Here is an 11,830-nt window from a genome sequence, read left to right on the forward strand (position 1 = left end):
TATTCAGTTACTTTAGGTAAACTACAAATAATAAATCCGATTTTGTTAAATAATAAGGAATCTGATAAACTCATTACCAAAGGGCACTCTACCAATATTTCTATTAGTGATCTGTTAACGGCTTCAGAGCTGAAAATCTTGCAAAATAACGAGAATATTTATTTTATAATCAAATACCCTATCATAAGCCAAATATGCAACAAACTTATAGTCAGGCCAGTTATTCACAGTAAGAAGACGCTAATGTTAGAAGCCACTATGGTAGCAGAATGTAGTAACCAACATCACCAACTAAATAACTGTAAAGAAACAGCATCGAAAGCAATTTGTCGAGTTGCAAACACAACCAGCTCATGCCTACTGAACCTATTGAATCGTCAACCCGCTGCATGCAAGTCCATACCAGCTGACCACATTGCCCCTCTGGAGGAAATTGACGATGGATTGGTGATCGTCAACGATGAAGCAGTTGAAGTGCGCGAAGACAGTTTTCCACAAATAAAAATTAAAGGTACCTTCCTTATATCATTCAAAGAAAACGCCAACATTAATAATATTAGCTACACGAACTGGAAGAGAACTGTTCGCTCCTACCCGAGAGCCGCACCAGCCCAAATACTGAACATAACGGAGCTCGTTCCCCTATTATCCCTTCCCTATCTTCATCATGGAAACTTAAAGAATCTGGAGCACATCGCAGCCTTGCGAGAAATAACTCGGGCACAGTCGACACAATGGTCGATTTCATTTTCCCTTCTTATAATCATCGCCGTCGGCTCCGCTGTAATAATCATCATTTACAAATGGCAACAGAGACGCAAAAACGCTGCTGTAGTAGAAAGAGTTATAAGGGGAGCTGGGGGCAGCTCAATATTACAGGGGGAGTAGTTGAACACCTGCTAACGCGCTCATGGAAAACATTCCGTTCTCATGTAAAATGCTGACGCTATGTCTGCAAATATGCGCGTGACAAAAATGAAACCAACGGCAGTAACGGAGTAGCGATCCACCTGCAACTGCAGTCGCTGCAACCACAACAACAACGAAAGCACTAGCAATAGCGAATTGGCGATCCATCTAAAACTACAGTCGCTGGAACAACAACAACACCAAAGATAGCAACTACTACAGTCTCTGCTACAGTTGGGATTAAGTAGGGTAGAGTAAGCTTTGTCTTAATTCTAATATTCAATCTTTTGCCAGGCTCTTAGCTCGTTACTACCGCATATGCGGAGCAAATAAAGTTACGATCAAAATAGATATCAAACCTACATAGTAGGTAGTGTGATTATTTATTCGGAACCCGAAAAGTATAACTTGTATGTACCTGTGGAACGTATTTTTATCAGGGCTACCAACATTACAACGGCGCTGAATAGTGCTGCCGTAATGTTGGATATGCCACTACAACTCATTCCCAATTCGAATTGACAATTCATTGTGTTTTTCCTTAATTTCCTCCCTTTCTTTGTTTAGATTTTTTCTATTCTCTCTTGCTGACAGCTGAGTTCGATAAATTTCCGATTGAAATTAGAGACCGCAGCAATTTGTTCGGAATTCGTATGGTAATTGGATCTGAGCTACCTACAAATGAGGTAATTCGCTCTCAAAATTTTCATGGCGAATTACGTAATTCTAAGGGTAGTTGGGGCGCCAATTACGAATGACAGAGCCAATTACGAATGAGCGAATTATGTGCCGTGGGAACTTAGTATAAGAGTACTCACATATATGTACCCCGTAAATTATTTTGATAAAAATTGGATGATAGACTTCCACAATTCCAATACATTACTCACGACTGCATGGATTAATATAGGAATGAGTGAAAATGAAGTAGGAGGATATAGTTTAAGCTTTAAAAAAAGGTGAAACAAGTACATACAACTGCTTTGAAGTTAAGATACTTATAAACATATGTACATGTGTTATATAGCATCCATTAGATAGTAGCTTACCGAATGTTCGAATGTTAGGACTTACACTATAGCTGAATAGTCTTTATTATATGAAGTTTTTTCCTTATTAGATGTAAAATTTATTAATAAGTGTACATAAATATATCGTAAAAATAAAAGTATGTATTTTTTGCATGAAGTTGAAATGATGTCCAATCAAGTTGAAAGAAATTGAAATAAGTAGCTAAGTTCAATTTGTTGGTGTGAGGTGTTGCACTGGTGCAACTGAGGGGACATGGGTTTAGTGACCAAATGACTTAAATGGAACTGAACAGACGTTAGACAGACAAACATACGCGTGTCAGGTATAAGGGACGCTTAAGAATGAGCACAACACAGCGTCCATGGCTTCGCTTACCGCGTACGTTGAAGAGGGTGGGTGGACTCCGTCTGACTGAACTGACTTCCTGACATAACAAATCCCTTCTTTTATTCTTATAGGTTTCGAGGTTTGATTTCTGGAAGTTACTGACGACTGTCGGCCGCTCATATAACTCGCCGACCACCCCACAGTGTTTCGACTATATGGAGGCAGATAGAACAAAGTCATGGTGCCAGCTGATACAAAAAACCGGTTGGACTTAGAGAGGGAAAAGTAAAAGTCGCAAATACCACATTTCACATTATTTACTCACCCCTTTTCTTCACGAATGATACATTTCCAAAGAAATACGGGAATCGGCGCGATACCGAGTAATCAGTTAGGTTGCCTTTGGCGATTAACCCATTAAAGAAAATGTTTATTTTTCAACTGTAATCAATTATTTAAATATCGTGGGACATTCAGGTGAAGGTATTTATCATTTATTTGGTGCTTTCCTATTTTCTTACCAAAAAATTTACTTTGAAATGTAGATGCTAAAGGTTATTAGTAAAAGAAAGTGTGAGTACCGGTCCGTCAGGTCTTGAAAATAGACAAGTGTTTTAGAGAATTTTATGTAGCTTTAGAATATATAATTTGATCTTTGCGCGCGACCTTGCAAATATATGTAATCTCTGATTTTATTAATTTTTGATTTTCAGCATCTTTTTGCATAATTTCGCGAAAATAATTTTTCGAACAATGACGCAATCTCACCAAACATTGGGAAAAAAGCGAGTATTTACACGTAAGTCATTTTATAGTATAACCTTTGTTTAGAGTGAAAAGCAGGAAAAAAAATTAACTAAAAGTCCATCACATTTAACAACTGGGCCCACATTTTTTGCGAGTCTTGGACGTTATAGTGATCCAATCTTCCACATATTTTATATTTAGGGTTTTCTAATAAAAGAGAGAGCACAAACTATGTTTCATCGAAATCGGATGAAATTTAATGTTTCCGCCCACAAGAGTAGAAGGCGTGGCAATTAATCCATCTTTACCAAATTGAATAATTCCCTAAAACTAGAGCACATGTAAAGTTTCAGTGAAATTGGTGCAGGTTTACTATTATTTCCACCTGCCTCAATATAGTCGAAACACTGTGCACCGTTTGAGTCCCTGTGGAAGACAGAATGCCTCCTTGTCTTCTAGCAGCGTGGAATGGCAGACGGTAAACGCCTTTGACAAATCCAACGCTACTAGGACTATTCTCTAACAGGGTCGGTTGCGGTTTAGGCCACGAGTTTTTTGGGTATTTTGGCGTTAAGTGCTACTGTGGTGCTGTGCACTTTACGGAAGCCATGCTGATGCTTCGCTGGGGTCAGGTGGTAGGTGAAGTACGGAAGTAGAATGACCTCTATTGTCTTCCCGACCGGAGCGTTATCGGGTGATAAGTGTCTCCTTTGTTGGTGGGTTTCCCGGAATTTAGCAGTTTTACCACTCTCCCTGATTTCCGCACATCAGGAATGATGGGAGTGGCCATTGACAGGTTGCGGGCCTCCGTTAGGTATGCTCCTCCCGCGGGCACCAAATACTTTAGCATCAGCACACAGATTCCGTCGGGTGCAATGGCTTGGGAGGCTTTCGCCTTCCTGATGGCCCCCTTCACTTCGCCGCTGGTGAAAACAAGTGGTGCACTATTTTTGGACAGTTTGTGCAGTCTCCTCGTCACTCGAAGTTTGACCTTGTCAATGAAATGACCACTCTGTCGTCGCGCTTCGTCGGTTTGGACAAGGTCCTCACGGTTGACCAGAGCTTACTCACACCAGAGGAGAAATTACGGGACTTGAAGTGCTCTTCCCACTTTTTCCTCTTTTGCTGTTTTACCAGTTGCCGAATCTCCAAATTAAGGTCCTTCAAGCGAGGATCCCCTGGATCGACCTGGCGTAGGTGGTCACTAGAGATGTTAATTTTTTCTCTTTTTACGATGCCGCGAATTTCGGGATGTCGTTATCACAATCCCGTGATCCCGGAATTGGTCCCGGGATTTAGATATTCATTACTTTAAAACAACTTAAATCGAAAAAAAATTGCTATCTCTCCTACCATAAAACAGATAATAAATAAATGGATTTAAAACCTACTTTTTTATTTAAAGTGGCGTTTTTATTTTTTCTCTCTGACGTCAGGATTTGTTTTAAAGGACTCTGTAATTTCAAAGATATAAAATTGGGGTATTCACGATGGTGTCGTAAATATCGCATTGTTGTATGTAGTAAACTTTAAACGCATAAAAAATATATTAAAGGGGTTGGTAAAGTACCATCAAAGTCATATTATGAATTTTTCCAGTGTTAAATAATAGTTGGTTGTCGTTTCAAGTTCTCTTAGCATTTATTTAAGCTTTTAAAGTTTACGACATACAACAATACGACACTTACGACACCTTTGTGAATCCCTCAAATTAATTCCAGAAATTATTTAAAAAATTCAGTGCAATGTAGAATAAAAATATGGGTACCGAATGAAAGAGGACATTTCTTCAGAATTAAAAATTAAAATTTTTTGGATTCATAAGGACGAATAGGTAAATTTTTAGCTGATAAAATTAGAAGGACGGAATTCGAGGATGTTATCGAGTTTATGTAAATCCTTAGAATATATTTCTTAAATTCCAAGCGAAATGTACGTGGGTTTCCTTCCGCCATGAAGTATCAAAATACGGTTTAAACAATTTCTATCATGTTCGCTCAGTTTTTTAAATCCATTTATTCCATTAACTCCCAAGCATACTTTGACTATCCTTTTAAACTAAGTCCAATTAACTCAATACATACCCGAATAATATCTCCCGATGATGTATTAGTTTACCTGAAGTCCTTGAAGCAGTCTTTCAGTTATGGTCCTGACCAGATCCCCACTTGTTTTCTTATAAATTTTGCTGATTATCTCTATGAGCCGTTAACTGCCTTATTTAATTTGTCTCCTAAAGAAGGCATCTTTCCAACCGTATGGAAGGAATCGTTCATAACCCCGCTACATAAAAGCGGTAGCAGGTCCTCGGTGGAGAACTATCGGGGTGAGTTCACAACCTATATCTCAAAAGCGTTTAGTGAAAACAAAAATGTGGATGTTATATATACCGACTTCAGTAAAGCATTTGACGAAGTATGTCACTCGTCGCTCATCTATAAGCTTGATTTTCTTGGTCTTCAACCTAATTTTCTACGTTGGATCTCTTCATATCTCTATGACAGATCACAAAGGGTTATGTTTAAAAATACTATTTCTGACGTCATTGATGTTACTTCAGGAGTCCCGCAAGGTAGCCACCTAGGCCTGATTCTGTTCTTGCTTTTCATAAACGATATTTCTACAGATATACAAATTTCAAAAATTTTAATGTACGCAGATGATGTGAAACTTTACAAAATCGTGCGTATCAATCAAAGAAGAGCATTTGCTACAAGTAGACTTAAACAGCATGGCTAACTGGTGCTATGTAAATCGTATGCCTCTAAATCTGGAAAAATGCAATAGATAACCATAATTTGGAACAGGTATACAATTTTGTGGACTTGGTATCTTGGCTAAAGGTGTACTTGCATTTGTGAAATGATGGCCAAACGAATTTAGTGACCCTTATATCACTAAAACTCTGTTTACAACTTTAGTTAGACCGATTCTGGAATACGGTTCGGTGGTTTGGAATCCAAGGTATGAAATTTACTCAGACAAGATAGAATCAATTCAAAAACAATTCCTTCTTTTTGCTTTAAGAAATTTCCGTTGGGATTCTCAATATCACCTTCCGCCTTATACGAGCCGATTAAAACTTATTAATCTTCCTACACATGTTAGTCGCAGGGAAATGCTTGGTACAATTTTTATGGTTAAATTACTGACAGGCTCAGTTGCAAGTCCGCTTCTTCTGGGTGAAGTTAGCCTTAATGTTGCCTCCCGTGTATCAAGACACTTTTATCCCATATTTTTGAAAACTTGTAAAACTAATTTTGAATTGCAAGAGCCACTCCGTTGCTTATGCCAGGATTTTAACTCAATTCCAGCACATTTGATGTATCTAATTCGCTTTTCAGCATTAAGAAAGCGATACTATCCTCTCTCAATAAATTAATCATTAACATAAAGACATAAAATCAGCCGATGAATTTAGTTACGTAGCTGAACAGTTTTAGATCTCGTCACTTAACAAACTCCTGCCTATCGTGACTCGGCGCAAAAAATTAAAAATATAGGTTCCGTACGTCATGCGGACTGCGCCCCTCGTGCGGATGGGCGGGAATGGAGGCTAAAAGCCCTTGGGATTATTATCATTATTATAATTTTTCCAAAAACAAATATTGCAAAATTTCAAGGATAAATTTTAAAAGGACATTTCAATACTTATCAGTCCTTATGCACCAAAAAATTGAATCTGATTAAATTCTACAGAATTTCCTTTTTAATTTGATACCCATATTAATTCTCTAAGCATATTTCACAGATTTTTTTTAAATCATTTTTGATTACTGACGTCAGAGTTAAAAACTAAAAACGCAATTTGACTATATTTGGCCCATGGTTTCGCGAATATATTGATTTTTGTGTGTTAGGCCCTTATTATGAGTTGCATTCGATTTTCGATCTTCGCTGGCAATCGAATTTATTAATTTGATGTCGTTCTAACGTCGTGAATACTAAACACAAGCCGAAAGGCTGGTTTTACTTGTGAAAGAAAATCCCAATACTCTGTTGGCACGATCTCTGAGAACAAAATCATAGAGCTGTTTATAGTTTTAATATATTTTAAATAGATTTGGATCACAAAATTTCTTAAATATATTGTATGTCAAAATATATTCGAAAGACTACACTTAAACTCCCTTAAACGTTTTCTGCTCCTGGCCAGTTTTCTAAGCTCTCATCCTCTGACGAATCGTTCAACCAGAACTCCGCTGTACTCATTTTTACCACGTTTTTATAAACTCACTTTCTTTCTTATATCGTTTTTATTTGCACAAATTTACATAAATATGTATAAGCACACTATTTAGTTTGCTCGATTGGTAAACAAAGCTCAGCGGTGAAAAATATACTATTGTGAACAACCTATACGAGCGAAATTTACAATAGTGCTATTCAGGGGCGCACCCAGGAATATATTTTAGGGGGGGTTTTATATTTCTGAAGATATATCACCGGAAAATACTGAAAATTTGCTTGATAATACGCTCTTTAAAATACATTTATGCAAGTTTTATGTACAGTATGTAATAAATAAATAAACGTTTTAAAATTCATAAACTGCACTTTATTTACATAAGATTAACAGAACTCAAACACTTTTAACCGACTTCAAAAAGGGGAGGTTATCAATTCGCCGGAATACATAACTTTATTACCACGTGAACCGATTTCAATAATCCTTTTTTTATTGGAAAGATGGTACCCGTAATTTGGTTTAGAGATCCGATGATTGGATCACGAAGAAATTAACGGTACCCCTAAATTTGTATATGAGAATTGAAGTCGGTTGTGTTCTTTCCTTAAAAACTACTTGTTTAATAAAAAGTTCTATAAACTCAAGATGCGCTCAACTTTCAAAAGTACCTAATAAAAAATTTTAAAAAAGAGTCAGTAAAAATAAATTTATTGATTCCATGAATTTTTGCACTTTTATGTTCATTTTTTCGATTTCTGGTTTCTGGTTTTCGATAGATGGTGATTTTTCACGATTGCTAAATTTTTTTAATATTTCGAGTTCCGAAAAAATTAACTGAACTCTCAAGAAAAACGAAAAATTCATATAAAACGACGGACGAGAAATGGAAAAGAAATTTTCTTCTACCAAATTTTCATAAATCAGTTTGCAGCTCTCAAGAAAAAAATGCTCGTATATTTATTTCCTCATGAAAATTTACAGCAAAAGCAAAGCGCTTTTTCAAGCAACAGAAATTATAATAAATATTTCTTATAATTTCCTTGAGTTTGTATTTGAGGTTATTAGCTTTAGGGGGGGTTTGAACCCCAAAACCCACCCCTTGTGTGCGCTAATGGTGCTATTCCTCACCGAATGAGTTCCATAGTACCAAATGAAAATTCGTTCGATCAGCACTTTCGACCACAGTCGAAGATCGAATGCAACTCATAATAGGGGCCTAAAATTTACTATCGCACGGTGTTATATGTATCGTGAACTAGTCATTTATAAAAAAGTATTAATTAAAATTTCCAGTCGTCCCGCTCATTTGCTAGTACAGCTGCTTCAGCCGGGAAATTTGGGAGGACTTCCGCGATGCGTCCGGATAGTATGAAACGTGCCGCTGCGGTAGTGACTACCCTGCGGAACTGGCGTTCGCCAGCGTGTACGTCTGATGGTGTGGGGAGGACGGCGAAGCTGGTCTCGGTAGCTTCCCCGAAGCCCTTCCAATCAGCTTTATTAAAGTTGATATAGGTTCGGTGGTCCGCGGGTGCAAAGTCGGTGGACTTATTGATCGATATGATTATGGGCAGATGGTCTGATGCCAGCGTTAGCGTAGGTCTATCTGCTCAGCCAATAGGTTTCCCCCACAATTATATGCCAGGCTTGAGTGTCAAAGATCGTGGTGCACGTTGAAGTCACCTACTACCATTTTTCGAAACTGCGTTTTTAAAATATTTTGGTAGAATATATTAAAATATGCCTTCACTAAAAATTTGAAAGGGTTGGAATAAAAACCACGGAGTCATGCCACTTTTTAAAATGCCCTGTACGTATGCATGATTTGATTTTTATAATGTTTTTTGCTTCTCCTGTAAAATAAAAAAAAAAAACTTGGTTAGGGCCTTTGTGAATTAAGGTAACGTTATGTATGTATGTAGATATCGCGTCATGCTCCATCTCAAACTTTGGACATACAAAATGCCATAACAACCAAAAAATTAATTTTTGAGCAAAAAAAAACCACTTCAATGCTCATATACAAATTAAGGAGTACCGTTATTTTTTCATCCAATTATCGGGAGTAAACCAAATTAGTATGGGACCACCCTTGAGGTACAACCTTTCCGATAAAAAAAGAATCATCGAAGACGGTCCAAAGTTATCCGGTAACATACATAAAAAGAAAAAAAATATTCTGATGAATTGATAACCTACCTTCTTTTTTTTAAATCGGTTAAAACTTAAAAAAATCTTTATCTGTTCATTGAAAGGTGAAGAGAAGAGAACGATTAAATCTGAAATTTGTGTATTGCGTTTCGCATGACCTTTTGGGTGTTTTTGCTTACGCGCATTTAGCTCTAAATGCACATTTATCCATACAAAATTCGTCACCTAAATGCAACTAAATGCAACTCCATTTCTGCATTAAGAAACTAAATGCTAAAAGTAACCCTAAATGCAGTAAAAATGCTGCATTACAGTCAAAATGTTCAAATGTTAAAAAAATTAATGGCAGCGTTGCACACTGGGGCTTCTTCATAGAGGGCGATGCTCAAAACTCATTTTTCGAAAGTTGGTATTTAAGATAAAAAATATATACCAGCAGAGACATAACAAAGTAGCAAATCTCGTGTATAAACATTGGGTTCCGAATTACTACCAGTTGCCGCGTGCAACAGCTCAAAGTTAACTTTTCAGTCAGAAAATTTTTTTCCCGATATCGAAAGCGAGTTCATATGTGTTATTAAAGGCTGTCTTATTATGTTTAAGGTTACTATTAGTTTAGAAGGAACTATGTCGTTGAATAAGCAATAGGGGTATTCTCCAAATCTTGCAAAGCCATTGCACGTAGCACGGATTGCACGGATTGCATAAATTGCAAACACACAACAAGAAAATTCATGGGAAACAACATTTCCTATCGCTGCAAAATATGCAACGTCGAAACCCATGTATATATTTTGCAAAATAGCATAGCAAGATAATAGCGACCCTGTGCTAGTTGTTTTGTTGTTGGAATTGCTACATATTTCTCTCATTCCTCTCATCTCGCTCACTTAATTTTTTTTTGCTGTCTCTTGTTATTGTATTTGATACATAATTTCGCTGCTTGCTCCCCATGCATGCTACCACTTTGCAATGGGGTGTTCTCGTACTCTTCGAAATTTGGAATAGTATTTTTGCATTTCGTGCAATCCGTGCATCGTGCAAGACTTCGAGAATACCCCTAATGTGTGCTGATTGTTTTACAACTTTACATCATTACATAATTTCAATGGTTTCTGAGTTATAAGGAACAAATTTTAATAGACAATTCATACTGAATTTTTAAATTCGTTTTTTTCCAAAATGCGCAAGGTTCTTTTTCCGAATCTTTCTTTGTTATAACCGCAAGTCTTTATATATAAGTAAACTTAAAAGATTTGCACAAGAACGTTGCGTATTTTTGAGAAAAATATGTTTTAACGTGAACTTATTAATTTTTGTCAGGCACATTTTGTCATTATTTTATCAAAAATATGTTCCAAGTGGGAGTGTTTTAAGAAAAATTCAAACTAAATTGAAGAGAATGGTATATACCGTATGTATTTATTCTTTATTTCAATACTGTTAACTTTTATTCCAGACGGAACCCTTTTATCCATTAAAAATCGGGATTTGTGTGAAATATTTTTTAAAAGCCCGTCTAAATTACTACAATGCAAGTTCAGAGATGTGGAACAATATATTTCAAGCCAAACCAGCTGCCCAGCTTCGGAAAGAAAGAAGTTGCAAATATGTTTGCGCAATTTCAAGAGCTACATTACCTTAAAATGGATCAGATGCGGTAGACACAAAAATAGATTTTATGAATCGGAAAAAGCGAGGTTAGAAAAAACGTGTCAATTTGTGGTGTATCACATACCTAAAGGAGAAAGGCCCACTAAAGACTTTGGGGAATTTAGTGACCAGTCAAAACGTAGGAAAACTGCCTAGCTTCGTCAATATTATTTCCACGAACAATTAACGTTCGCAGCACAAATGAGCCTGCGAGCTAGTGGAAAGCGCAATGAAGCTAAATAAGTTCTCGACACTATTCAGCCTCATTGCGTAAGTCGTAAATTAGGCTGAATTGTACGACTCGACAACATTAGCATTGTCTACTGTCGTGCTGAAATAAGTAAACGACGAAAATTGTCGAAAACTATGCAGTGCTGCCAAGTTCTTCCGTTTTAATACACTAGTCGAGTGGAAATTTTAGGCAATGACGCTAAATTTTCGATACGATTCGACTCTCGAAAAACGACTTGCATTCGGCACGACTCTCGCAATGAGGCTGATTAATCCCCCATCTGAAGAAACTTCTCTGAACTGCCGCATGTTTTTTTCGAATCGCGAAATAAAGATTTCAAAGCGTATAATGAACGTTTTAGCCGAAAAACTTCAAGGAAATCTAACCTTGAAGATGTATTCCATCGTCTACTTTATTCTTCTGATCCTCATATTACGAGTTTAAGACCTTTACAAACAGTAAAAAGAAAATCATTTGATCCAGTAGTAAAATAAATGCTTTTAGAAGAGAATTTTGAATATACACAACCTGAATCTGATGATTATATAGACGAATAAAATTTTTATCGTGCCTTGTACCATTTTGTTATTGTT

At 36.8% G+C, this 11,830-nt stretch overlaps 1 protein-coding gene across 2 annotated transcripts in view; it reads left to right on the plus strand.

Annotated features, from left to right (window-relative positions):
- The window catches only part of cyst (rho guanine nucleotide exchange factor 18 cysts), a 151,648-nt gene that overhangs the window by 134,162 nt on the left and 5,656 nt on the right, over positions 1 to 11,830 (plus strand). The gene's annotated exons all lie outside the window — the stretch shown is intronic.

This window comes from Rhagoletis zephyria, unplaced genomic scaffold (assembly GCF_001687245.7).
Source record: "Rhagoletis zephyria isolate East Lansing unplaced genomic scaffold, Rhagoletis_zephyria_1.1 Rzeph_scaffold_00394, whole genome shotgun sequence".
In the NCBI taxonomy this organism is placed as follows: domain Eukaryota; kingdom Metazoa; phylum Arthropoda; class Insecta; order Diptera; family Tephritidae; genus Rhagoletis; species Rhagoletis zephyria.